At 41.6% G+C, this 23,271-nt stretch overlaps 1 protein-coding gene across 7 annotated transcripts in view; it reads left to right on the top strand.

The window, feature by feature from the left end:
- The window catches only part of B3GALT1 (beta-1,3-galactosyltransferase 1), a 390,202-nt gene that overhangs the window by 262,623 nt on the left and 104,308 nt on the right, over positions 1-23,271 (top strand). For 2 of the 7 annotated variants that reach the window (XR_016442078.1, XR_016442079.1), the window contains exon 3: positions 15,595-15,699. The exons of the other annotated variants lie outside the window; for them this stretch is intronic. The gene's annotated coding sequence lies outside the window, so the exon portion shown is untranslated. The remainder of the gene's footprint in view (positions 1-15,594; positions 15,700-23,271) is intronic. 7 annotated transcript variants of the gene reach the window in all.

Below are 23,271 nucleotides of genomic sequence, written 5' to 3'. Positions count from 1 at the left end.
TTGATTTGATCTAGTTTTGCCCAGGCCAAATGTGAATCAGATTCAAACATAATATAGTTTAAAAAAAAAAAAAAATCCTTTCTAATTTGAGCCTTCAAGTCACATTTTGTTTCTTAATACCAAGCTTTTCTCTAAAAACTACAGAGGCTGAAGCACTAAAAAAGAACCTGAAATTCTCACAAAAGTCGCAAGACTCTGGAAGATTGGGTTTAACAAAACATACCAGCTTTTGCAAGGCTCATTAATCAAAAAAAGGTGACACCATCAAATAGGGAATGCAGAGGAGGTCCAAAGTCTGTTGACAAGGGAAAAAGTTGTGGTCACTGTTTCACTGTACTCATTGTGCAGCAGAATCAGAGATGGCAATCATTTCAAATGAGCTCTTCTTGAACTTTGTTGAAAAGGAGCATCAGCTTGTGTGCATCAAGATGTACAGGAAAATAAAATGCCTGTGAGAGATGGCACTCAGCAAGTCAAGCAGGAGGCAGCAGAAGGGATTTGCTCCTTATAAACTAAAGTAGAGATATATAGCATATGTTTTTATGAACCCAAGCTTGCTTCATAAGATGCTGTGAACCGAAATGCATAGAGCACTGTATAAATTGGAGAAAGTTATTTGCATACAACAGGTGTGGGGGGAGGGTGGGGAGGGAGTGCTGGGAGAGAGAAATAAGCAAGCAATAAAACCCATAGCCAAACCATTCATCCTAGAAGTTGAAGACTATCCAAATAATTCAATAAGTTCCAGGATGAGGGAGGACTTGAGAGAGCAAAGCTTTGTTAAAGGTACTTCTCAACCTTCTTTTCTAGTCAGTAAGTGTTCTGTTTAATTCTTTTTATTTTGGGCTCCATTGACTGTGATTGAAAAGTACTTTTAAGATGGGGCCTACCCTCATTCAGAGTGGAGAATCAGTTCTGTGCACACTAGACAGCCAGCATTGCTGCTGTAATGCAACTAAAGACAGCTGTTTTTTGCACCATCTTCCAGTAAGATTACCAAGAAACAAACACATGATTTAAAATCTTTATTGGGAGCTGCCTTTCCATACAGCACATTTCCTTTTCTTGGCTGACAGTCTGATCTTTATTTTGGATGCCAGTCCAAATGTATTACTCAGCACTAGATGCTTGACAGCTGCCAGACATCTCTCTCTCTCTCTCTACACTTACACACACAACACCCTCAGACAGTATATGACCCAACTTGAGCAAAACATTTAACACATGCTTATCTTTACTGAGCTTTAAGCATTTAAAGTCAGTGCGTGCATGAAATTAACGTAGCGCAATAAACTCTGGCGCAGTTTACACCAGAGTAAACTGCTCCCAGGCACAGCATCTACATGTGTGCCCAGGACAACAGCCATTTGAGCTAGGACGATGCAGGCCTAGACTGGCAGAGGGCATGAGGGGTCACCCATGCTCCAGGTGGTAGCATCAGGGAGCAGAGTAGCTAGCTGGGGGACAAGGATGCTGACCCTACGGAGCTGTGTGGCTAGGCAGCTTGCAGGAATCAGGCAGCTTGCAAGTCATCATTTCCACATGCATTTCAGTGCACTCCACTATAAGATAGGATTGTTGGGGACCATACTATCTTATGGAGAATTTAGTTAGTTTACTTCACCCTAATACCAGCACATGTATAGACGGCAATGCTTTATTGTGAAGCTAATTAGTCAGCTCTGCAGTAAAGTGTATGTGTAGATGCACCCAGTGTGTCACACTCCTACTTGTACTACCAAGTAGGAATGGACATGCTTAAGCATTTAAATGGATTAAGCCTAACTATATGAAAGTTCACATATAGAGCGTAAGTAAGCATGTATGTATATAACCATTTTTCAAATACTGATGAGTTATGCAATGAGATGGCTGACTGTATAATTGTATCTATAGAGTTACTCATGATCTCATTAATAGCTTTGTTACTTGGTATTTTTCAACATCGCTTTTCATTTTGGAATTAAATTCTAAGCTCAGATCCATAGTAGCACATATAGGTAAATGCACTGCTTGAAATATGCACTGCTGGGCACAATTTGTTTTATATGCTAGAGCAAAAGTACATGGCTGCAGACAATTTATGTGCTATAGCAGCTTGAGATCTGCCCACAGCATCTGAGTCACTCCAGCAGCAGAGAGGTAGAGATACTGAAAAAAGTGACAGCATATTATGCCTTATCAGCAGCTGAGAACACTGTTAATTGCTGAAGAGGGGGAAAGGGTGGAGGGGGGGCAAAAAATCTGGGAAATCCAGACAAGGTGATGGAAACAAGCAGGTGAAGGTTTGATAGTAAGTATATTTGAGAGAGATGCTTTCCTTTTTTTCTTTCCAACATTGTGGAATTGATTTAATACATGTTAAAGCTGTAGGCTTATTGTTTTTCATTTATAAATTGACACAGGTGTGACTGGTTCTTTACAATATAAAATAATTCAATTTATGCAGCTAATACAATGAGGAATGCTATAAAACCAGAATAGGTGCAGGGAGAGTATTAGAAAGACAAAACAATGGGAGAACAGAGAGAAGTTCTTGTGAGAGCGTTCTTAATATGGTCTGAACCTTGGCTTGTTATCACATTAAAAAAAGTCCAATTCTATATAAATAGTATACAGCTTGTTAAATAGCCTTTTTGGGTCAGTGGCACCAGGGAATGCCCGAGAAGGGATTAGTGACAAGATGCTAGAAAGGCAGAAGGATGAGAACATGAGAAGAAAAATAGAACAGAACCTGATAAAAGTTTTATAAGACAAGGCCCGTTTCCTGAGTGGAGGTCAGTCTTTTAGATCAATATATTCCACTTGGGCTATGAAGCTTAGGCACCAGTTGAAAGTAGATGTTTGAGGAGTTTGGAAGGAAGGCTTCTGTATTTTTTTTCCATAAGCACAATCAGTTGCACCCGGATTCTTAGAGGGGATAGGATTATGTTCACACGTTAGAATGTAGGTATTTGCATGTTCAGCTTGCCTGAACGAGGCAGGTAATTTTCATATGTTGTTATTTAAATTTACATGGGGAGAGGGTGGGACTGGGAGGTTCAACATAGCAGGCATAAATAGGTAGAGAATGGGACTGAAAGCCTGTATCTGGAACAATGTTACTCAGCCAGCAATGTTTCCCTGAAGTCTAGTCCAACAACAAGGTACAATACATTACACTAACTATGATTACCTTTCTGCTGAAAATGCTGTTTGCTGTACTGCTATATATAAAATTTTTTATAAAAAGGAAATGTGTTCAGCAGAGAAAGGCTAATGGAATCCACTAATTAGTCTTCTGTAAAGTTAACTGTTGTACTACTGCTTGTTTCCTTTGGTTTTTTGTACAATGAGCATATGGTTTGAAATAGGGTAAAGGATAAATGTATTGTACTGTAACTATAAATTCCATTCATAGAGTATAACTCACTGTAGCAGTCCTTTTGAAGTTAATGAACCTTCTCAGTTTGTTGCAGATAAAAATGCTTTTTCCCCTCCTCGTAATATGATATGAAGTGTCAGTTAAGCAAACAGCTACTGAATTCTAGTTCCAATGCACTTTTATCGCAGATATGCATTAGAGATGCCTTGCTTTGCGTTGTAGCAGAGTTTGCTTGAAGTTTGAGATGCATGCAGATAAGGAGTGAACTTTGACTCTTCAAAAACTTCCCTCAACTCATTTTAATTAGCTCTCTAGACTTCCTTTAATGAAGACTTAAGTACTTTCTCTTTTCATCAAACACAGCATGACTTGTTCTTATTTGCAGCATTGTGGAATTGTAATGACTTATTAATTAAAATTCACCATCATGGTGAGTGTTGTTGTTTGTATCTCTAAATTAGTTTGGACTTTCAATAAGCCTTTCTTCTAGTTTCCTACAGTAGCAGAATGGTTTTTGAATGGGACATACAAGTAAATAAGGACCGAGTTAAAGCAGCCAGTTGAATATTTCCAGTAAAAGCTATTTTCTGTGATGGGGAAAGAATTGAAACTCATTGCTTAAAGGATCAGTTGTTAGAACTACCTGTTTTGGTTTTGTTTTGTTTTACTTCATTTTAATGAATGGTGCTACAGCAGTGTGGTTTTTTTTGTTTGTTTGTTTTGGGTTTTTTTGGATGAACACAGAGCAAGCAGTGAAGAAAATTATATACACAATACAAATCTCAAGCAATAATGATAAAACAAGTACAAAATGACTGTAACTGAAGCAGACGCTTTATGAGGTGAACCATTCTCTAAATTTAGTATGCACAGGCAATATAGAGAAAATAGGAATACATTAAAAAAGATGAAATTATAGACTAGACATGCACCAAAGTTTTAATGAGACTGTAAAATATTATAAGCCTTTATTTAAAATATACTTGGCCTTTGTCACTGCGGTATTAAAAAATGTTAAAAAGTCACTGAAATGTAGAGCAATGTAATTAGAAGTCAAACTAGGATGGGATTATCGAGCAATGTCCAAGGCCACTGGAAAAAAATCATTACAATAAGCCCAAGCCCACAATCTTTAGCCCGGACCTGACTGTCCAATAATTTTATATTAATAATTCTTAATCAGATGCAAGTTCCTTTGACTTCAGTAGGTCAGTGAATTTAAGACATGACTGTTCATATGAGCATGGATTACAGATCAAACCTCAGTCCTTACTTAAGCTAAAGTTTCAGTGAAGTCATTGGCAGACAAGGTTCTTTGGGTGAATCTGATATGATATTGTCTGCCTATATCCTTAGACCAACATGGCTACAACCTACACCCAGTGAAGTCTTTGGGAATTTCATATCAGTAAACATGGAGTACAGTTTTCAAGCATGTCAAATCACCCTATATGGCTGGTTTATAAGGAGAATAATAGCTTACTATTACTACTGCCTAATAGAGCTACCCTTTTATCTCAGGGTGGTGTTACCAGTTACCTTTGTACCATTACAAAGGCACTAAAGATGGAAGCGGCCACACATTAGAGGTAGTTGGACTGTGCTAAGTGCCCTCTAAGCATCTTAAAGTTATGCCATTTCTTGTGGAGGTTATCTCTGAGCTGCTCTATCCAGCTCAAGCTAGGGTATTGTTAGTCTGCTCTTGGGAGATAGTGACCAATTTGCAGTCATCCAGCATCCCAGGATGCATGGCTCCCAGCCCCTTGACCCCTGTTCTGTAGACAAGCTTTCTACTTTCCCAAGCTCAACTGCTCAGAGGGTGCTACTGGTTTCAAACCAACAAACCCGCCCACCCCCAGTAGGTATGACCCCAGCCCAAACGGCACAATGCTCCTGGCTCCAAGGAGACCTGATTTGGGCACTTGAGCCAGGGGTGAGGCTCATGGGCCTCCTCTCAGATGGCAAAGCCTTTGTCCCTATCTGGGTAGTTCTTCCCTAGCCAGGAGAATATGAGAGGGAAAGGGCATGGCTCCCTGCCCAGCCTCGCATGCTGCTAGGGGAGGAGGGGGAAAAAAGCTGTCTAGTGCCGAGTATAGTAAAAGCACAGAGTCCAGGTAGGCATGCTTCCCTGGGGTCCATGTTGTTGCTGTGATTAACCCCTAGGAGCTTTGCACTATGAGTGGATCTCCTGGGTGGTGAGAACATGGAGCTTGGATAGGCATGCTCCATGTTCTTGCAACACTTAAATTCCAGGGAATGGGCCAAAAAGGGCTCAAGGTAAACTGAGCTTAATTGCAGTTTTTCCATGCCTTGCACCCAGCTTAATAGTGCAGCCAGCCTAGAGCATGGCTTAATGGGGGCTGGGACAGGGTCAGAGGGAGCCTCCAAGGTCTGGTTCAGCAAGGCTCTTGCCAGTGGCCAACCTCAGTTTGGCAGTTGCTAGCCCCCCACCCCCATGGGGGACTCATGGGCAGTCCTCTCCCGCCACCTGCAATTCATCAACACAAGATAGTCTTTATTTTCTTTCTTTCATTTCACTTAAAATAAAAATTCTTAAAATAACCTTTACAGTAATACAGTCTACATATCTTAAAGGATTTTAAGGTGACCAAGAAGGCCACCTGAAGGAAGCCACAAGTCCCATGTTTCTCTACCTCCCAGCTCCATGCCACTGTATGCTGCAATGCCTTCTACCCCTGCCACCCTGAACAGTCATAGAGCACAGGCATCTTGGCTATGGACAGACATTACACACAAACTGGTTTAAACCTGTAACAGAACAGATGTTCAGTGCACATAAACAAGTTTGAAAATGGCCGAAACTGGTTTGAGATAAACCTGGTTGAATGTAGTATCAGACTTAACTAGCTATGGTCTGTGCTGTGGCAGATGGGAGAAAGGCAGAATCAACAGGTAGCTGATAATGTCCCTCTGTTGTTTTCAATTTCTCACTGGGCTGGTCAGAAGGTGGGGGATGCCTTCAAGGCTAATCAAGGCATTCTGCTGGGGCTCGTCCATGACTGCCTCATCTCAGCACTGTGGAAGGGATGGGAGGGCTGCTTTAGCACCACCACCACCCCCCAGCTCCTAGCCTGAGCCCCTACAGGCACGTGTATGCATTTCTGGGATGTCTGCGCAGTTACAAACTGATTCAGCCTAGCCAGGTTAGACTAACCTGCAAATAATTGATTCAATTCAGGCTCAGGATTGTTGAATGTCTCTCCCTAGCCCTTGGCTCTTAGCTGTACCCCGGCTCACCTCCCCTCTAGTAGTAAATAGAGCTGTGTAAATCGGAGGTATCAATAAGCCTTAATGTGCAACTGATCTGAAACTGTTCTAACTTCAATACTGCCTAACATTCCACAGATTTATAATAGCTTAAAGGTAATCTGTAACAACACCTTCAAAATGCATAAAGGAGCCATGCCCAGATGAGCATGGCTATGCAGTATGTGGCACCACAGACCTGTCTGTGGCACCATGCTCTGCACATTCAGGCATTTCCCACACTGCTGCCTTACAATGCAGCAGTTTCTTTTGACCCGGGAGATACCCGGGTCAAAATAATCCACGTGGAAAAAAACAAAACAAAACAGGGTGGCACACATGGCAGCAGCATGGCAGCCAGAACTGAAGCCTGACTGGCCAAAGCCACACTGAAGCTGCTGGCTAGGCTCCCAGCTGCAGGAGAATCACAGCAGCAGTGTTACCAGGCCCCAGGACCCCAAGTAAGGCTGCACAGTTGTTGCCCCCCAGCCTCCCCTACACTACCCAGGGTAACCTCTCATGTGCCAGAGCACACATGGCATAGGCATGCCCTGAGACAAGTAACAGTGGCACAAGGTATGCCACTGTTACTTGTCCCCAGGGAACTAAATGTCCACACTTGTCTAGATGTGGGCACGTAGTCCGTTTTAGGGCTCAGGTAGTTTTCTAAGAACATGTGTCAGAAATCAGAGGACTTGGAAGTCAACCCACAGTCAGATCAGCCACATATTATGTGCCTTCCTCCCCCTCTGCCACATACCAAATTTTAATGAAAAAGGTTTACTTGGTGATTATTCCTCTAGTCTGGAACTGTTTGAGGAGAGCAAGGGGGGCATTTCTCAAAAGATTTAGCCTTGGACCCTGGATATGAGTCTACAACTTCAGATGCACATAAAAGGTGAAGTCAACTATATAAAATCTTGAATTAGTGAAATTAGGCTGCAATTGTAGGAATGAATTCAGGAAATCTGTAGGAATAATGTTTCTCCTGAAATTTTTTACACTTCAACTTTTAGCTCCAGGGGAAATACCATCAGAATCAAACTGTGAACATTACAAATTTCATTGCAGGTAAAAATCCAAAACTGGGTATGCAGAAATGCTGATACAACTATAAAGTGCAAAATAGGTTTGATTCTAAGTAATGAATGAGTTTCAGAGAATACAGAGTGGTTTATGCATCTTAATCACCAACTTGGCAATGTTTTAATAGTGCTAACATTACCCTTAGTGCTAATCACTACGATTTTCAGTTTGCCTAAAATAGCAATTCCTACTGAAACATTCTGGCTTGTTACAAGGGACAAAACTTGAAAATCTGATTTCCTATTTACATTCCTGCATACAGCCTCCAACCCTTACAGTCAGGTGTATACAGCTCTCAGTGCAATGCTTTTTGAGGATATTCCTGGGCACAAGAAAAGTTACATGCTAAACATGCTCCTCCTCAGCCATGTCTCAAGCCACCTGAATGCCTGGTCTCTGATGTGCAAGGAAGAAAAAAGAGTGGCTGAGGAGTATGGACATGCTTGAAACACAAAGTTCCTCATTAGAGTGAGGCATTTAGCTATGTATCCCCCTGCTCTAGGCAAGAATAACTTAGCAGCCATTTTTCTTAAAACTGATTAACACAAGATCAGGTTTCCTTACACAACCTGTTCTGCTCATCACTTTTTTACTGTATATGTACACAGCATTCTACACCTGCACAGGAAAAGTTCAAGCCTGATATTTAAAGTGAGATCAGCTATCTAAGAGGACAAACAAGGTCATTCTCTGTATCCTTAGGTACTCAGTTAATCACAGAACAAATATAGAATAGAAAGTAACATCTGGAATTTTCTTACTGAGCCTATTTATAGTTACAGAAGTGTTTTCTATAGATAAGCCACATTCTGCTTCAGCAGTACCCCATGTTACTCTTTCATCTTTGGAGATGTTGAAGAAACAGGAATAAAAAAAGAATTCAGACGCTTCAAATAGTTTCCCCAAATTCCATAGCTTATTTCTTCTGTAATATTCTGAAGGGCATGAGGGCAAGATTCCTTCCGCTTTACTAAATGTCGTCCTGATTCAACCAAGCAGCCCATGTTCCTGAAATTCTTGCAAGAAAAGGTCCCAGAAGAAAAAGGCTTACTTATGGGTCACAGAAGAAAACAGTTACATAGATGCATTGAAAAAGCTTTGAAAGTAAGGAAATATCATATTTTTGCCTACAGTTATCCAACATTCCCTATAGGAGATGAAATTCATGCTTATCTCTAAGAGCCCATCACACTTCCCTCTGAGTGATGCACAGTTTATCACATGTAACAGAGACAAGCTTATTCTTAGAAGAAAAATGACTCTGAAAACCAGTTCTTCCTTTCTCTTCCATTTTCCAACTCTGGTCCCTTTCATCTCCTAATGACCTTCATCTTCTCCTTCTTTCACTTTTCATAGTATTCTCTCATTCCCTTCCCTCTTCTTCCTATATCTCCTGTTTCTACCCACTTTTGCTTCTTTTTAATTGAAGCTAGTTCTTTGCTTCCCCAAACTATTTTTCTCCCTCCATTCTCTCTTCATTCACATCCCTTGTTATGATTCCTACTATTGTAGGTTGGTAGCTCTTCATTCTATTCCCTACCCCCACCCCCTTCCAACACCTTATTCAGTCCACTCCTGCTTTCACTCAGACTTTGCCACCAGATCTAAACTGTTGTTAGCTATGGTTTTTAAATGGTAAACCCTGCCTCAGGCTTTTCACTTCCTTTCTTCCTAAGGGAAAGGGTGCAATTTCCATAAGAACAATCAGTGTCGAGAGAGAGAGAGCACCTGCCTGGGGCCTTTTTTTTTTTTATTCTTATTTCCAAAAGGATTGCAAAACCATTAAAACTAACTTAGATCAAGAGCAAGTAGTTCCCAAAGACTAAAAGCCCCATGTTAAATAGCATTTTGTGCTCCTTTAATTATCTAGCACTTGCCAGTGAATTAGCAAAGCAGAATCGTAGTTTGTTCACATGCAATTGCTATTTCCAGCAATGAAGTTTAGCAAAGACAAATTCAGAGCAATCCACTTGGAACCATTTTCACAGAAGAGGTGGAAATGGAATGAAAGGAAACATGTTATTTAAAGAGCATTCAGCTGCACTGTGATTGAAAGGAGTATGACACCTTCTCTCAACTACGGTATCTCATATTCCAATGTTACCTTTAAATGTGACAATGTCTTTTCATTGTCTGTTTGCCTGCCAATTCGCAGGTAGGAAGGATGATATTTTAGATACTCTCAATGTACTTACTCAGCTGGTGGTACCAAAAATCCAGATATTAAATTAGTATTTGTTTTTCTGTATTAGAGTATAGCAAATCGCTAATTATGAGCATCACACCACCTACTCCATAATCATAGAAGTGGGGTTGGAAGGGACCTTATAGATCTTCAAGTCCGACCCCACCCCACCAGGGCAGGAGAAAAAAACTGGGCTCAAATGATCCCAGCGAGGTAGGCATCAAGCCTCCTCTTAAAGACCCCCAGGGTAGGAGCCAGCACCACTTCCCTTGGAAGTTGGTTCCAGATCCTAGCCACCCTGACTGAAGCAGTTCTTGCGGATGTCTAGTCTAAACCTACTCTCCAACAACTTGTGGCCATTATTCCTTGTTATGCCAGGGGGCGCTAGGGGAAACAAGGTGTCTCCCAAACCCTTCTGGTGCCCCCTAGTGAGTTTATAGACTGTCACCAGGTCCCCCCTCAGCCTTCTCTTGTGAAGGCTGAACAGGTTCAGGTCCCGCAGTCATTGTAGGGCCTGCCCTGTAGTCCCCAGATCATGCGGGTGGCCCTCCTCTGGACCCTCTCCATGTTGTCCACATCCCTCCTGAAGTGGGGTACAAAGAACTGGACACAGTACTCCAGCTGTGGCCTGACCAGTGTCGCATAGAGGGGGAGGATCACCTCCTTGGCTGTCCTCGAGATTCACCTCTGGATGCACGACAAGGTCCGGTTACCCCTGCCAACCGTGACCTCGTATTGTCGGCCTACATTCATCTTGGAGTCAGTAATGACTCCAAGATCCCTTTCTGCCTCCGTGCTCTCAAGAAGGGAGTTTCCCATCTTGTAAGTATGCTGCTGGTTACTACTGCCCAAGTTCAGCACCCTGCACTTGTCAGTGTTGAAGAGCATCCTGTTTTTGCTAGCCCACCCCTGTAACCTATCCAGGTCTTGCTGCAGTCTTTCCCTCCCTACTAGTGTGCTCACCTCACCTCAAATTTTGGTATCATCAGCAAATTTAAACAGGGTGCTTTTCACCCTGTCATCCAAATCGCTGATAAAGAGATTGAACAGCACGGGCCCAAGGACCGAGCCCTGAGGGACTCCACTGCCCACTTCCCGCCAGGTCGAATATGACCCATCCACCACCACCCTCTGAGTACAACCCTTCAGCTAATCTGCAGTACAATCCATCTGACTGTGTAGGCATCAATGCCACAGTCCAGTCACCCAATTTCTTAATGAGGATGGTGGGAGACAGTGTCAAAGACCTTGCTGAAGTCCAGAAAGACTACATCCACAGCAACACCTGCATCCAAGGCTTTTGTGACCTGATCATAAAAGGCAATCAGGTTGGTATGACATGACCTGCCACTGATGAAAACATGCTGGTTGCCCTTGAGCATCATCTCTGAGGCCAGCCCATCACAGATGTGCTCCATGATGATCTTCTCAAAGAGTTTCCCTAGGATTGAGGTAAGACTGATGGGCCTATAGTTGCCCGGGTCCTCCCTCCTCCCTTTTTAAAGATGGGGACCACGTTGGCTACCTTCCAGTCATCCAGCACCTGGCCCAAGCACCATGAGTGCTCATAAAGCTGTTCCAAGGGCCCTGCAATAACCCTAGCTAGCTCCCTCAACACCCTGGGATGGAAAGCATCTGGACCCTCTGATTTGAACACGTCCAGCCCCTCCAGAAGCTCTCTAACCTGGTCCTCCCCAACCTGAGGTCTGGAGGCGTTCCAATCATGGTGGGGAAGTCCCGGTCCCTGCCCAAGAAAACAGAGGTGAAGAATTGGTTAAAGAGGTCTGCTTTCTCCTCTGGCAACTGTGTCAGAATTAGCTCAGTTAATTCTGTTTCAGCAGAATTAACTGTGTCAGAATTAGCTCGGCTCTTAAAGTATTGTATATTCTTGATAGTGCTGAATTAACTTCTTGAAATGGACAATTATAGTCCAAAAGTAGATGTTGATAAGTCTTGAGGCTACTTGACAACTTCACCTGCTCCAGAATGCAGCAGCCAGAAACTTGGAGAACACCACTGAAGAAAGTATGTAACAGTCCTTCCTAAGTCTTCCCTGCCTTCCAGCTTATAACCAGGTACAGAACGTATTAAGAGGCAACACTATAGTTACCTTAGAGATTTTACATTGTTCAGATTAACATGCTGCAGATGAGACAAAATGAGGTGTTTGAACAAATAATCTTCATGTTATTGAAGGAGAGGACTTTTAGGGCTTTTCAATGAAGAGCCCTCATCTCTGCAGCATACATACTTGCACACACTCTTCCAGTCCACCAAAGCCCAAATACAGTGACCCATCAAGACCTCTTAAAAAAGAGAATTCATTTTTTCTAAACCTTTTTTGTGGATAATTAAGCACAATTAAGGGAATAGGTGAGTGTCAGTTGGGGCTGATGGGTTAAATTAAGGGATGAAACTCAAATTTCTAAACAACACAGTGCATCATGTAGAGTTCCTATAGATAAGCCCCCTAGAAAATAAATCAATCCCTAAACAAGCAGTCAAACACACCAACTGCCTGTGCTGAAAAACAGAAAGAAAGTATTAACGTATAGTATTTTGGGGACAACAATACCAGTATAAAACCAAAGCTTCATAATGAATCATCATGCCCTGGTGCAGTTTAATGACAGTCTCCTGTGGGACTGTACAAGATTAGGCAATGAAGTCTGTCAGTCAATCTGAGAACCAGTATTAGAATAGGTCTCATAGAGGTCTGTTACTTTGATTGTTCGTTTAAATACCTTCTCTTCCATGTGAAGAGCTCAAAGTAGTTTAGAACTTCTCTGGTGAAAGGAGCCATAGTAAAAAAAAAAAAAAAAAAAAAATGCCAGAGAGAGGAAAGAGAGAAAGAAGTCAACCTCTAATCTAGAGGCTTTAAAAAGCAGTGCATGAATAAGACATTGAGATGAGTTCTGACTTTGCCTCTTTCTTCAGAATGACATAAAGTAAGATATTGTGTCAAGCCACAGTCTTGCCCTAAGCCTCTCCCTGGCACCCCTGCTCTAGGGCCACAACAGTGGCTGAGAAGCACAGTATCTGCTCCCTTCCAGTGCCCTCTTAAATGTCTAATTTTCTGGAAAGAAGCCAGGGCCACAGCAGCACAGAGACAGAAGCAATGCATACTACAATAATATAGCTGCCACACACACGTGTATTTGCCATCCTTGGAAAGGAATGCTCATCTCAATCGACTGGAATTCCTCCCATAGCTGCCACTGCTACCTGGCCCTTTGCTTAACCCCTTCCAGCACACAAGGGCTACAGACTAGCCTCTAGAGAACAAAAGAATTGGTGTTATGGTTTGAAAAGCCATTCATGTGTGATGCTTCTGATACTATATTCTGCCCAGTTTCCCTGTTAAAACCATTACATTGAGGTTACTTTAGGAAGAGACGCTCATTAGTGTCCATTACTTCTATAGGATTTAAGACTGTATGCTAGGGTTGGGATTTTTGTCTGTCTCTATTTAAGGAATTGCACTAGTATTTTCTAGTCCAGCTTTCATTTCCAAAGTAATTCTATGTTTTAAAAAAAGATTACGTTATAATTCCTTTCCTCCATCTTTAAGCTACAAAAATTGGAAAGGCTTCATGACTCTTTAGACAGTGGTTAAGATCTTAAAATGTCTGCAATGGGTTTTTAAGGAATTTGGATAACATGTCTTTTTATAGGAGCAACTTAAAATTTTATGTCTTTTTATTCCATATGTGGAAAGGAAAAAGACTAAGGTTTAGATAGGTTAAATAAAATATCACAGTGATAAAATGCTCTATAAAAATCCCCAGTGTGAAAGATTGGCATTCTGGTATCCGAGATATGGCAACCTCTTCATCCAAAAATGTAGGTGAACGAACAGGCAAAGTGATAATCCATATTACCTCACACTGGAAACTCAATAGTACAACCAGTTAAAAAATCTAGTCCTAGAAACAGGTCTTAGTTTACTGTTTTGTTCCTGAAGGCAACATGGGACAGTGCATTCCAGCATAAAAGCTGAAAAAAAGATTTTTCCCTGCTTGCTCTCTCACCCCCATTATGAATTGCTAATCCAATTTTTTTGAGTTTCACACCCCGTTAGTAGCCTCTTTCTCCCAAAAAGGTCCCCTAAAAATACCCTAAACCCAGCTAAAGGACATCGGGGAAGCCAGTTACTTCAGACGGAAGGGAAGTCTCAGAAGGACTTATTCATAATGAAAAAGTTTACACTGCGCTGTAAAGCAACCTTGAAGTCATGATGATTAACATGGTATAGTCAGGGTTGGTACATCATACTGTTTAGTAAGGGTAAACTGCAAATAAGTGACAATGTTAAACCATTCAACCTCTGTCTACACAGAGCACTGTTCTGTGTTTAATAACATGACAGTTGCCACAACTTCAGGATGTGTTCTGACGGTATAGAATTTACAAGCACGCAACAGACTGAACCAGCTTCTTCTAAATTAAGAAGAGGCATGCTTTTACCCCTAAAGAAATGTACCTACTTGTGGCTGTGGTGAACTGATTTGGAATTGAATTGATAGGATTAAGATTTCACTAAATCAGGTAATCCTGCCCTTCACTAGCTGTATGCCCTTACCGGATAACGTAAAAGTGATAATACTTTGTAAGCACTATTTTCTTTCTGCACATAATTATATACCAGTCTGCATTAGTTCCTATTGTGCTTGGATTCTGCAATACATGTGGTCCTTTAAGATGCATAAATCCAGATCCTAATCCACTTTTAAGGAATCACAACTCCCTTTTTAATCCCTGGAATAATTAAACCAAGCCAAATCAGGCTTAAGGACATTATCAGAGCAGCAAGGGAATCAAACAACTGTTGCCTGTGCCATACTATGTATATAATCTATAGCCACATACATTGGGATTCTGTTCTATGCTTCCCTTTGCAGCCTCCTAATTCAAAGCTTTTTCCAAGAAAGGTATAGAGAGCCCTCCACCCTCCTCTATGGAAATTGCCTAGCGTAGATGGCTCAGAAAAATTACACAGCCTTTTCCACTATCAGCCCTGCCACAACAAACCTCTTGCATTATGACTTGTGAAGGAATCTTAAGAGGACAGCTTTAAAGCTATGTTCTGTGATGGCTGTAGGAAGAAAATTATGGCAAGTGACATATGGGGACTATGAGGGCCACCTCATTTCACTCCAGCAATTTTACCTATATAAAGGGGCAAGGACAGAAGTGAGATCATACCAGTAGAGGATTTTGTTCTCCATTGATACCCATCTGAGAACATTTATAAGCACTAAAATATATAACAATATAATAATCCAACTATATTATAATTTTAAGATAAAATGTTCTCTGACCTGTAATACATGGCCTTGTAGTTTGATTTTGTCCAACTGTAAGTAAATTGGTTCATGCTAGTTACACAGGTATTGAATATGGTTATTGTGACTTTTCCTCTCTCTTTTTTGCTTTGTACCCATCTGTCCTGTTGTTCCCACCTGCTTCTTTCACTTGGTATCCAGAAATCTAGCTCCATGAAATGGAATCTACACTGCTATTGCAGGACAGTATGGGTTACGTAGGTACCCAACTGAAGAGAATTTTTGAGAATAAATCATTGTCCTTTTATTGTGATAGGCAACAAACATTGATTTTCTTGTTAGCATGTATAAGCAATCTTTCTTTTAAGAGGATATTATAATCATCAATAAATGTCCTCTAATTTCAGATTATGCACTTCAAACTAATACCATTAAAGATCATCATTTTAATCAGTTATTGATTACAGTTTGGGGACCTTCCACATATTCTACTCAGTGCTGTTTTTAATATGGTAAGTACCATAGAACTGATGCCTTTGCCAGTTTTCAGATCTTTGCAATTATTACGTAACACATCAGATTTGCAATTCCATATTTATCAAATAGCAAATCTTTCTTTAAAGTCTGGGGGCAAGAGAAACTTTTTTTTTCTTCTCTATGTTTAGTGGCATCTCTGCTGTGATCTTGCTTTGCCTCTACATTTTGTATTTACAAAAACAATTTAATGTGCTTCTCAGCTTGATAATCATGTTTAAATTTAAAGTGCTTAAGAATAACAAAAACACATAACAACAAAAGACAAACATGAAAACCTTACTGGACAGGGCTGACTGTAATCTCACAAAGAGTCTAGGTTATGGATTGTATTGGATGGCTTGGATGGGGATGACGCACCTTCGGCAGTAGTTGGACTAGGGATGTAAATATTGTTTTAAAAACTATTTGGTTAACATTGTCTAATTATATCAGTTAAACAATTAACCAATAAACACAGCAACTCAGACAGAGCTGCTGCTGGGAGCCACTCTCAGCTTCTGGAGCCTTTGACTGGGGAGAAAAAGGAGGGAAGCCCAGCCAAGCAACACAGCTCAGGTGAAGCCCTGCACTGGGAGGGGGGAAGCACCTGTGAACAACCAGCTAATTGCTTAATTGGGGAGTCATTAGGTACTCAATGTTTTCCTCTTAGGCCACTCCTCTCCTATTTCCCCCCCCCCCCCCCAGTCTTGCTGGGGCCTTGCATAGTTTCCCTTCCCTGCCAGACTGTGCTAGCCTCAAGCTGAAGTATAACCGGTAAGCTAACTGGTTATCACTGCACTTACTGGTTTAATCAATTAATTGTTTAATCTTTCACATACCTAAGTTGGATTTGATAACCTCTGGAGGTCCTTTCCAGCCCTATTTTTCTATGATTTCTATGACATTATTTGAGGTAAAAATAATTCTTCGGGACATTCTGAATGGCGTGATGTATAGAAAGATCTTTAAAAAGTATGACCTTTTTAAACTTGGTTTAAAGTAAGTATCAAATTCTATTAAAAAAGAATTTCAACTAAATGTTTAATATCAATCTCTTTCCTTTTGAATTCATTCAACTTTGCCAGTGCTTTGTTTCATGTATTTAATGCAGCATTATGTGAGGAGCACATGGCTAATTCCCAAGTATGATTGGATTTCTGACTGGCCTAGAACAAATAGAATCATAACTGAATTTAGGGCCAAAGTATCATCAGTTTGAAAATATAGGTTATTAAGTTACTTAACTTTGCAGCTAGGGCTACATAATGGTAGTGTTAGGAATTCTAGGGCATGTTATTTCTGCCTGTACACATAATTTAATTTAATTACAGCAATGCACTGTTATATATATTTTTGGCCAGCAGTAAATTATCTATCTTTAACATAGAAGAAGATTTTATGTGGCAATTTTTAAAAAATATATATACAATACAAATGCAAGTTGGAGATTAAAACATTTTTCCAAAATAAAAAAATGGAACCAGCATTCAAATGATCCCAGCCTACCTAGCTGGGGTCATTTGAGCCCAGTTTTTTTTCTCCTGCCCAGGCAGGGGTCGGACTTGAAGACCTACAAGGTCCCCTCCAACCCTACTTCTATGATTCAATAATATGTTGGCATGTAGTGGAATTCTCATGTTAAAGATTAATTCTTATGATGGAGACTATTTAAAAAAATGAGGATAACAGTTATTTTACCCTTTATGTATATATTTAAATACACAAACCATTTCTCATTTTATGACAAGAGTTTAAAGTACTTAAAAAGGAGAATGGCTGGTATTAACCATGTAAAAGAAATGTAAAGACTTAAAGAACTGAGTGTTAAGAAACCATTCACAACAGCTTTATTCACCATTTGCATACATCTTCTAGCCAAGTTTTTACACAGGAATATGCATTTCTGAGAAAAATAACTTTTTTTTGCCATTTGTGAACTACTACCACTCTATTTTCAGAATAGGTTGAAAGCAAACCATACATTTTTTGGGTGGGGAGGAGAGGTTGGAGGAGGAAGGACCCTATCTTAATGGACTAACTTGGCTAGATATGGTGACTACCTAAAAAGGGCATGTATATTTGACATGGGTGGTTCAGAGGTAGCCAATTAGGTTAAGCCAACCCATTAGAGGCCCAGCCCTACTCTTTTTCAGCATGTCCAGATGAGTGTGGATGTTTGGTTCCCTGGGGACAAGTAGTAGCAGTGCACTTCGCACCACTGCTACTTGTACCCAGGGAATACCCATGCCATGTGTGCTTTGGCATGTCATAAGTTACCTCAGGTGCGGTAGGGGAGGCTAAGACCAGCACCGTGCTGGCCCCAACAGCCTTGCCTGGGGTCCTGGTGACCTCCCAGGGCTGCAGCGATCCTGCCAGGAGGAGCCTGGCTGGCAGCTACAGTATGGCTCCAGGCAGCCTGGCTCTGGTTTTCAGTTGCACATGCTGCCTATCTGTGCACTGGTTTGTTTGTTTTTTTTCCCCCCACAGGTTTTTTTTTTTCACCCCTGAATGTCCAAGGCCCAAAAAAATCTATGGGGAAAAAAAATGGAGTAGTACACACATGGGCAGTGTGCCCTTGCAATGCAGACAGCACCTCAGTGGGCGGTATGTGGTGCTGCAGATATGTTTGCGGTACCACGCGGCCACGCTCATCTGGACATGCCCTTTGTGAAAAGTGATTAAGCTTCTATCAAGTCTTTCAAGAGCAGGATTTTGCCTTTCATGCCTTCTTCCTCTAGTTTATTAGGGCCTTGCTGCATGTTGCACTTTGAGAGCTCAAATGTTGATTAGTGTCAGTGCTAGCTTAAGTTTGGAGCAGTCACACCTTCAAGCCAAAAACCTTCTCTGACTGTCCCCCCCCACATGCACAGCTGTGACTTGCCACAAGAGGGCTGGCAAGCAGAGGCTAGACTAGGAGTGGCAGCTGTGAGTTGCCACTAGCGAGCTAGTGATCCATGACAGGCTTCTATCCCTGCTGTAGGTGTAGGGGTGAGAAATAGTTGCGGGGGGGGGACATGAAGCTGTGAGTTGGTGAGTTAATGTGATGGGGGTGGGTAATTTAAATGGAAAGTGGAAAGGAAAATGGGGGTGGAGGAAGGGTTGGTGAAATGAAAAAAGTTAGCCACTGAGGGATAAAATAAAAAGTGGGGAAAAAAAGGGAATTTAATAGGAAACACAGATGAAGTAAATTAAAGATGGTGTCATGTTTTAATGAACTGAAATCTAGGACTGGGGTGTAGAAGGTGCTGGTCATGCTTCCCAGGGGGGCTGAGAGCAGAGGGAAAGTCTTTTCAGGGCAACTACTGCCCCTGCCCTGGGAAGGAGGCCCCAACTCAGGGAGACCTCCATCCAGTCCCCTACCTCCCCCCACATCCATCCTAGACCCCACTTCTGGCTAGCTGGCATGTGCTCTTCAGGCTGTGCACAGGGTTGCACCCCTAAAGTTGAGAAGATCACATCCCCAGGAGGAGAAGAGGGTGTTGGCTTGATGCCAAAACCACCCTGGGGGCAGTAGAGGTCAGGGGGTGGAAAATTTGTCCATGCCAAACAGGAGGATGGGGGAGAGGACACTGCATCCTGGCATACTGGAGGGCTGCAACTTGTGCAGCACATCTGTGGGGAGTGGCTGTGAATGAATAAAACACAAGCTGGGTAACAGGGATCAGAGAAACCTTCCCTGGGATGCTACAACTTTAAGCTGCCTTAAGTGTGTTTAAAACTGGTTTCAGGTGTTAATGTGTGGACAATCCAGGAGTTAAGAGCTCCAGGAGCCAACTAAAATTAATGTGCAACAGGACCCTCTTTCCAGTTCACAAAAATTCAGTGAAGTTGCACAAATTGAACCAACAAATAAATGCAGCTTTGCAATTATGAAGGTGAGGGATGAGGGCAACAATGAGGCCATTGTTGCTGCATCCTGTGCTTGCTCATGACTTATGATCAGAACTGTATGCATTTGATTCCATAGTTATGTAAATCAGTTTGTTTCCAGGAATTAATAATCCAATTTAAGCTTTCATTTAACTTGGCTCTGAAAATAAATGTAGAAGTAAAAAGTGATCCAAGAGTACAGGGGGTGCTGATTCTGAAACCTAATGATGATTAAATTTAAAGAGCAGCATCAGAGGTAATATTTCAGGCTAATGTGCCCAGCCCACTGGTACAAAACTACTGAAAAAGCTTAACCGTTCCCTCTCAGCTGACAATCCCATTGCCTGAGGACCAATAGAAGTACTCCTTGAAAAGAAAAAAAGGCCCGATTTTTATATTGACCCTATAAGGACAATAGGGAAGCTAGATGTAGGTTAAGTGATATGTGGGGCAGTACCTCTGAGCTTTCAATTACTGGGGAATGGTGTCTAAGGGGGTAGAGCAAAAATAGTTACATTTTCTCAAAAGGGAAAGAGAACTCTTGGCAGAGCAGTAGAGCCAAACCAAGTTTATGCTTTTATATACCTTCCTTATGTGTAAAAACACAGAATCATAGATTGTAAGGCCAGAAAGAAGACCATTGGGTCCAACCCCCCGCACCAAGTAGGAAAGATAACTGGGGGGTCAGGTGACTCCTTCAAGAGGAGACTAGACAGTCATCTTGCTGATTTCCAGGGTAGGTGATTGCACCTCTGGATATTTTAGAATCAAAAGTGCACTAGAAACCAAGCTGTGATTGCAATGGCCCTTGAATATGCTGATGCTAGATTCACCAAGCAGCAACACCCAATATACAACTCACAAGGCCCAGCAATGAAAAAAAGGCTTACTTTGTCCATATACAAGCCAACAACTGGATGTGGTATTTCACCAAAGTGCTGTTGGGGCAGAGGGGAAAGGGTGGGGGGGCAGGGGAAGAGGCAATTCCAAATACTATCAATCCATAGTTGGAGGCAGCATGTGTACATATTTAAATTAAGTTTTTTGATACCAGCCCTCCCGCCTCTAAGAGTATTTTCATTTTCACTTCATAAAAGCACTATTCTGTTTGTCCTATTGTGCACCAGTGCTAGCATGTAGATTTTCTGTAATGAAAATAACTAAAGCGGCCCACTCACTGTTGCAGCAAAAGCAGCATTCAGGATCTGATGTGCAGCTCAACTGTACAAGCTTCCTAGCCACATTCAACTATTGCCTGCTGCCTTGAAAGCAAAACAAAAGACTTGTGGGCACAGTCCCAGGGGGTACTCAATAACTTCTGTAGGCAGCTCTGCCAGATGACTAGATTGGTGCTATTCTGTGCTTTTGGATCTCTATTTCAAACCAGATGGACATTACCCAAAATAATATTTACTTTAATTTGAAATAAATGACATGCTGTTAGTTTTGACTCTCAGTTGCAGGCTAATGATGGCAGTGGCATTTTAATTTAGACTAAATTGAGGATAAAACAAATTGGATCAGTCTAAAGGAAGGAAAAGTACACCAAATAGGACATGGCAGCCCAGCAGTTCACAGAAAGTAAAGAAATGCCTTTAGACAGTTGCAACTGCAGCTCCCTCATTTTCATCTCCTTGTAAGAATGAATGCACAGCTTGACAACTGGGACTATATTTGCTTTATGGATGGCCAAATCACACCATTTAGCTACTCATGGATAACTGTCCCAATCTGCTACTCACTCTGTTAGGTGACAGTGTTCTTCCCTTCCCTGTCTCCTCCCCCATATAACATATTATAGCAAAATGAAAATAATGATAATGCTTTAAAAGGCCTTGAGTATAATTGCTGATCATGAGGCATCCTTGACCTATAAAAAGACCCCCAGCATAGCCAAATTGCAGCTATACAAATCATGGAAAAACCAGTTTTTCCAACCAAGGGTTCACATAGAATAATATAGTTCCAGGAACTCCAGTGAAACTATACCAAGTTACAGTTTAGGATATTGTTTGTATTAATTGGAGTGTACTTGAGTATTATTCTTGATCTCTCTGGGTCATCCTACTCACCCACCCACCCACTCTCCAGATCTCACTTCCAAGGCACAACGGTATGGTCACACAGTCCACATTTCTCCATACTGTAGAAATATGTTTGCACTCATGCCAAGTGAACTCTGGAGGATGGCACTAGGTCTTTGATTCTCACACTCTTTCTGAAGTACAGAATACCCGGTAGGACAGAAAAACTGTCATTCTAATTATGATGTACTTTGTGGCCAGATTAGAATTCATCTCTCTCTCTCTCCCATAGCTCTGAAGAGCTAACTGCTAACAACAGGGAAACAATATCTAGAAACTATTGATCAGTTAGTAGACATGACTCTGAAGAAGAGATTTGCCAAGTAAGAGGTATTTTTTCACTCACTCTGCATTTTAAATAAAAACTAAAAATTAAAAAAAAAAAGTGTGTGGAAGGTGTTGACAGACAGAAAATACCCCCAAAAAATGATAAGCAAAAGGCAAGCCTCAGCAAGTTTACAAATATGTTGAGACCACCATATACCATGGATGTGGACTCTTCAGTGCCAGGCAATTGCTAAGTGTTGGTATTATCAGAATGTTGCGCTAAACCAAACTGCCCACTTTCTGTTCCTCTCATCTGCTGCCTGCCAACTTTTGTCCTTCCTTTGAAATATTCAATATATCCATTTTATTCTGATCAGCAATTAACATAGCAACGTACATCTTTTTTGTTTCTGTGCATCTGTTTGCGTTTTCTTTAATTGTTTACAGAAAATCAAATGCAGTCATGACTTTACCAATCTGGCAACTTTTGTACAGTGTAACAGAAGAGAGAGTTTACAAATAAAGCTGGCAATGGCAAAATGATTAAATGGAAGGTTTGACAAGGTGATCACAACGGTTTTTTCTGGCCTTGAAATGCATTAATCTTTCAGACCACTTTTCCTATGTCCATCCATGTTCTAGCTTGTTCAATTAGCCTAACTTTTGTGGGAAGATATAACCAGTTCTGTAAACAGCAATTATTCTTTCTTAGGTTTCCGATGCATATTTCTGTTACCAACAAGGTGAGAGGTTGCAGAAGCATGCTCTCTCCCCCTCTTTTTTTATGGCTTTTAATTTAATTCTTTCCCAAAAGACATAAATTATATGGGAATATAGGAGTGGCATGGGTAGATCCAGAATTTACTGAAGAAAGGTGCAGCACACTGGCCCTCAAACAATGGGAGGGATAGAGGCATAACTGGAGCCTTAAGACTGCTGGGGAGCTGGGACAACCACCACTCTCCTCAGCCAAGCTCACCTTCCCACAGTCATTTCCTGTACACAGGGCCAAAAATATAGTAGCAGGAGTATGCGGTTTCCTCCTTCCAGCACCTACTCTTGTCAGCCAGGGACACTTGCAGGGGAGAGGCAGACAGGAACCAGGCACTGGAAGGATGAATCTGCATCCCAGTGCTGCTGTCTACTGCCAAGCTTGGTACTCTGCATAGCTACAACCTATGACTAGGGACCTACTCCGTTAGTGATTTCATGGAAATTGAGAAAAATCAGGCATTGTCCATGAAATCCACACAAAAAACCCCCAAAAAACACCCTTACTAATGATAAAATCCTGGCTACCCAGTGGGAGCTAACGATCCTCATGGCTCAGCCCAAAGGGGAGCAGCC

This window comes from Crocodylus siamensis, chromosome 4 (genome assembly GCF_052110815.1).
Source record: "Crocodylus siamensis isolate JL-2025a chromosome 4, ASM5211081v1, whole genome shotgun sequence".
NCBI lineage: Eukaryota > Metazoa > Chordata > Crocodylia > Crocodylidae > Crocodylus > Crocodylus siamensis.
Note: the sequence above shows the minus strand (reverse complement) of the source record. Positions and strands in the feature narration are given on the sequence as shown.